Consider the following 5,738-nt stretch of genomic DNA (forward strand, 5'->3'; position numbering starts at 1 on the left):
GCTAGCTGCCGCTGGTCTATTCAGATAGCCGGACATTGGGCGCCGGTTACCTGAATAAAGGCAGCTGGTTGGCTGAGCGAAAGTGCCTATCAGAGCCAGCGGCTCTGATAGGCTTTCCGAGTACAGCCCTCGTCTCCCGGATGTCTATCCTCGGAACGCACGGGGGGGTGCGCTCCTTGGATAAGACTGACGGCTGTCTCAGCCAATCAGATCCGCCTATTCTGGTTATAGGTAACCTGATTGGCTGAAGCGTCATCGAGGGCGGGGGAAGACATCGAGGGACATGGAAGCAGAAAGGTAAGTGCATTTTACAGGGCACAGAGGCGACAAAGGGCACAGTGACGACAAAGGGCACAGTGGTGACAATTAAAGGGCACAGTGACATGCACAGTGGCAACAATGGGCACAGTGGTGACAATGGGCACAGTGGCAAAAATTACAGGGCACAGTGACATGTACAGTGGCATCAATGGGCACAGTGGTGACAATGGGCACAGTGGCAACAATTAAAGGGCACAGTGACATGCACAGTGGCAACAATGGGCAAAGTGGTGACAATGGGCACAGTGGAAACAATTAAAGGGCACAGTGACATGCACAGTGGCAACAATGGACAAAGTGGCAACAATTAAAGGGCACAGTGGCGACAATTGAGGGGCACAGTGGCTGCGTTTGATGGCATGGCACAGTGACAGCGTTTGATGGCATGACACAGTGGCTGCGTTTGATGGCATGGCACAGTGACTGCGTTTGATGGCATGGCACAGTGGTGCGAATTGATGGCATAGTGACTGCATTTGATGGCATGGCACAGTGGTGATAATTGATGGCACAGTGGCTGCGTTTGATGGCAATGATGGCATGGCACAGTGGTGACAATTGATGGCACAGTGGCTGCATTTGATGGCATGGCACAGTGACTGCGTTTGATGGCATGGCACAGTGGCTGCGTTTGATGGCATGGCACAGTGACTGCGATGGATGGCATGGCACAGTGGTGCGAATTGATGGCATAGTGACTGCATTTGATGGCATGGCACAGTGGTGATAATTGATGGCACAGTGGCTGCGTTTGATGGCATGGCACAGTGGTGACAATTGATGGCACAGTGGCTGCGTTTGATGGCATGACACAGTGGTGACAATTGATGGCACAGTGGCTGCATTTGATGGGCACAGTAAGGCTGCAATTTTTTTTTTCGTTTGCACCCCCCCAAAAATTTTGAGCACCAGCCGCCACTGTCGCCGAGTGTACACACGGGCCATTTAAAAGAACCGCCGTTCTTTTGAATGGCAAGAACGCGGTGATGTCATCGACTACGACGAGCATGCGCTCATCACATTCGATACCGTCGCCGCCATCTTGCTACACCCTACACTATGCCTTGGAAGCTACCGCGAATGCTTCGAAGTCTCATCAAGCATGCCCGGGTTTCCATGGAGGCAGGTAAGTATACAGACGCTCGGGTTTCTCGGCAGGAAAACACTGGTAAAAATCACGAAGAGAAAATAGAGAGCAGGTTCTCTATTTTTCTCGTCGAGATTCCAGGCAGTTTTCACGACGAGAAACCATACACACACACGGTTTTCTCAGCAAAAAGCTCTGCCAGCAGTTTTCTTTCTGTTTCTAGCCTGAGAAAACCATGCGTGTGTACGAGGCTTGAGAGATAAAAGAGTTTATCCCCTTCAGTGTCTAGACACAAACTTGGAGCAGGTCCATGACAGACTGGGCTCATGGAAAGTGAGATGAATAATACTGGCCAGCAACCTGGAAAACTTAGGTCATCTATTGCTAAAAAAATATAATTATTGCGGGGGACAGTTTCAGATTGATGGTGACGATTGCAGCAAATAATTCCATTGTATCATAACTGTAATGCCCCGTACACACGACCGGGTTTTCTGACGGGAAAACTGCGAGGAGAGCTTTTGGTCGCGAATCCCGGGCCTTGTGTATGCTCCCTCGCAGGTTTTCCAACGGGAAAACTGCCAAATCCGCCGGCAAAAAAAAGAGAACCAGCTCTCTTTTTTACCGTCGGGATTCCTGACGGACTTTTTCCCTGTCGGAAATCCCGAGCGTGTGTACGGGGCATCAGTAAATAATGTGAGGAAAGAAAGGAAATAAATGTTCTCCAGGACTGTTATTTTCATTGCCAAAATGTTCTTTAGAGGACTGAACGAGTCTCCAGGCACAACAGAAAATACCTTTTAATGGAAACATTGCCAATCCCCAACCAGGCAGTACTACTACTTAGCACTGCTACTATGGACAGCAACATGATAAACATTCTGAAATATTTAAAGCTTTGTTTTGCGCGCTGTAGTATTCAGTGAGGAAGCAGCTCATGTGACAACATTCTGCACTGGAGGATTGGATTTCAGTAAACTTTTGTAAACGTACAATCTCTATATTCTATAAAGAGAGAATTAATACATTCTACACACTCTACTTTCAGTTCATATCATAATATTATTTTAGCTTTAGCTATAGAAAAGAAAATAAATCTGATTACCCCATTAAGATTAAATGGCTCCTCTAAATTAATCCTAAAATCAATAAACCACACAAGCTGATATTAAGCACTGAACAGAGACTGTGCTCTGTATAATAATAATCAAAAAAATCTGAATTTAAACATCTGAAATTAATTAAACTTGGGCTAGAAAATCAATGTCACCAATTAAGTAGAGATGGGATAAGCAGTAGTGATTTTTCCCCCTGCATGAATCTTGCTAAAACCAAGCGTAGCTTTCTGTGGCCTCTATGAGGTCGAATAAAAACCTCTGGTATGATGTAACTTGATGTAAATGTCCAGTGTCATCTGCAAAGAATTTGTAATATAAAGACTCCTTTATCAGACTTGCCATGTTTTCCACACATACTACAATCTGATTGTTATGCAATCCCTTTATTAAAAGACAAGCAGTTGACAGGTGTAATGAGGAGACACCTACAGGCCCATACACAGATCTTTAGCAGCTTTCAGTGCCTGTTGTCTACCCGATATCTAAGCCCTTTCAGGCAATGAAACAGCTTGGCCCCTAATCCCTTTTCTGTACATCTTTATTGGATCATCAATATGACTGGCTGCCCCACTGGCCAATAGAAATGTGTTTCAGGCAGGATGTACAGTGCACAGAACTCCCCCCGACAATGCCTTAAAAGGGAAGTATGGGAATCACCAAAAAAAATTAAAAATAATAGTCACATAGATGGCTGCAGCACCAACCCCAGCTAAAGCTTTCCCCTGCTGTCTCCAAGGTCTTCAGCCTGCAGAGAGTTGGTGACTGTCAGTCATTGTCTCTCTACTCGGCCCCTCCCGTGCTCACTGGAGCGCTAGGCTGTGGGGAGAGTGTGAGCTGCTTGCTTAGGCTCTCAGCGGTTTGCTTAGAGGCTGAGCCAGCTGCCGGTCCCAGCTTCTGGGCAGATCCCGACCATATGTTCTGGATCTTTTTAGAGCCTGGACCGGGTCTCTGACATTAGCCAACAGTGGACTTTATCCTGCTGCCGACTGAAAATGGGTTAACAGGAGTGTACGAACTGTGACCCACAGTAGAATTATAGGCAAAAAAGCTTTGGCCATACTTCTTTTTTAATCTGGTTTTCTCTCCAGAAGGATGGTTCCATTTTTTGTTCAGGCATCATCTTGGTAGGGTCGCCACCATTGGCGTATCTAGGGTATGGCAGCCATGGCACGTGCCATGGGTGCCATATGAAGGGGGCGCTGTTGAGTGGCTGGGCAGCAAGGCACTTACCAGGGTCTGAGGGTCTCTTCTTCCCTCCTCCCGAGCATAGGCAGGAGGATCTCCTTTTCAGCACCTTTGCTAATGGACAATGGCAGCGCTATTCCTGCTGCGTTCAGCCCCAGCCCTTCCCTGTTCTCCCAGGCTCTCCCATTCCATCTGGTTGCGCACAAAGAAGAAGGAGGAAAATCAGTTTCTCTCTCTCCTCTGAAAACTGAGGCCTTAAGTGATGAAGGGTTCATCACTTCCAGTATTGGTTCTGCATTTGCTTGGCTTTGGAGGGCAGAGGAGGGATCAGGGGTCTAATAAACCCCAGATTTCTCCATAAAGAGGATATGTCACTATCCAAGGTATCACTAGGGATGATAAATATCACTAGTTTTGTTAGCTTTTTTTTTGTTAAGGTTATCTGAAAGATGGGTTTCAAATGTTTCGACAGGGGCACAGTTTCAGTGCTTGCCATAGGCTCTATTTTCACTAGATACGCCTCTGGTCACCACTTCATTTTTGGACTGAGCTGCTGGCTCACAGATGATACAGTAATTGGATCAGACTCAACAAAAAAAAGGAACCAATCAATAGGATTTTTTAGGTACATAAACAATAGCAGCCATTTGAAATATTATAATTCAAACTTTTTATTTAGTACAAGGAAAAGTTATTTTTTTTGTTTTATAAAAAAAGCACATATAATAGTGCACTTTACCTATGGAATCGTAAAACTAAGAGTACAAGGATACCACCTCTAAATTTGGCCTGGGACAGCTGTAATGATGATACAGAACTCCAAACTATATAGTTAAAACACATGGACCTTTATTGGGACAAAAAAACATCTCAAAGCATTTCATGGCTAATCTACTTCTTCAGGAGGACTGTTAAGGGGAATCCACTCCACAACAAATAATACACAGTTATTTACAATACTAATATATACATTTCAAAGCATTAATCACATACATCAAAATTGTATGGTTTCTTACATGTATAGTGCTTTCTATGAACAACAAACATGGAGAGACATTTTTGTATACTGGCGAGCACTGTGAGGGTCATGTTTTTTTTACTTCTCCAGTGCTTTTGCTACCATCAGGCCGGCTCTCCTGATTGGGAAGCTAATTGTAATGCAGATTGATGTCATCCTTGTGTACTGGATTGTTGTCAACCTGACTGGAAGTCCACAGTATTTGCGTTTGCAATGATGTGTGTCAGATAGGGTGGTCAACAATACTGGGACCCCATAAGGCACAGTTTTCTCTTCCTTCCTCTTCACTGTTTGACGTCAACTACCAGACAAAGTCTTGCCATCTGCAGAAGTTTTCAGATGACTCTGCAGTAGTGGTATGTATCAGTGATTGAGAAGGGCGAATGCACCAGTAACCCATGTTTTCATCCAAGGAGTTGGTGTGTATGTAGTACAAGTATTTGGCATATACATAATAAGCTAGACAGGCGTATGAACACTGAAGTGCTCTACAGGAACAGCCAGAGCTGACTCTATTTTTTTGAGAAGGCCGGGGTCTTTTCAATATCTGTCAGACAATGCTGAAGCTGTTTTATGAGTCTGCGATGGCCAGTGCTCTCCTGTATGACGTGGCATGCTGGAGAAGCAAACTTAGGGTGGCCAACACCAAAAGACTCAATAAACTGATCTGCATGGTCAGTGATGTTGTTGGATTGGAGTTGGTGTCTTTAATAACAGTGTCAGAGAAGAGGATGCCCTTCTAGGAATATTCTATCTTGGACAACTCCTCCCACCCACTCCACAATACTCCACCCACATTCAGTGATAGATTGTTACAACTGCAATGCACCACAGAGTGACACAGGATATACCGTATTTATCGGCGTATAACACGCACTTTTTTCCCCTTGAAATCGTGGGCGCGTGTTATACGCCGACAGCATACCTCGGGGGAGAAGTATGGGGACGAGCGCTGCCGGAATTTACCGAGCCGTCATCTCTCCACTCGGCTCTCATTCGGCTGTCACGT

This window comes from Rana temporaria, chromosome 3 (genome assembly GCF_905171775.1).
Source record: "Rana temporaria chromosome 3, aRanTem1.1, whole genome shotgun sequence".
Taxonomy (NCBI): domain Eukaryota; kingdom Metazoa; phylum Chordata; class Amphibia; order Anura; family Ranidae; genus Rana; species Rana temporaria.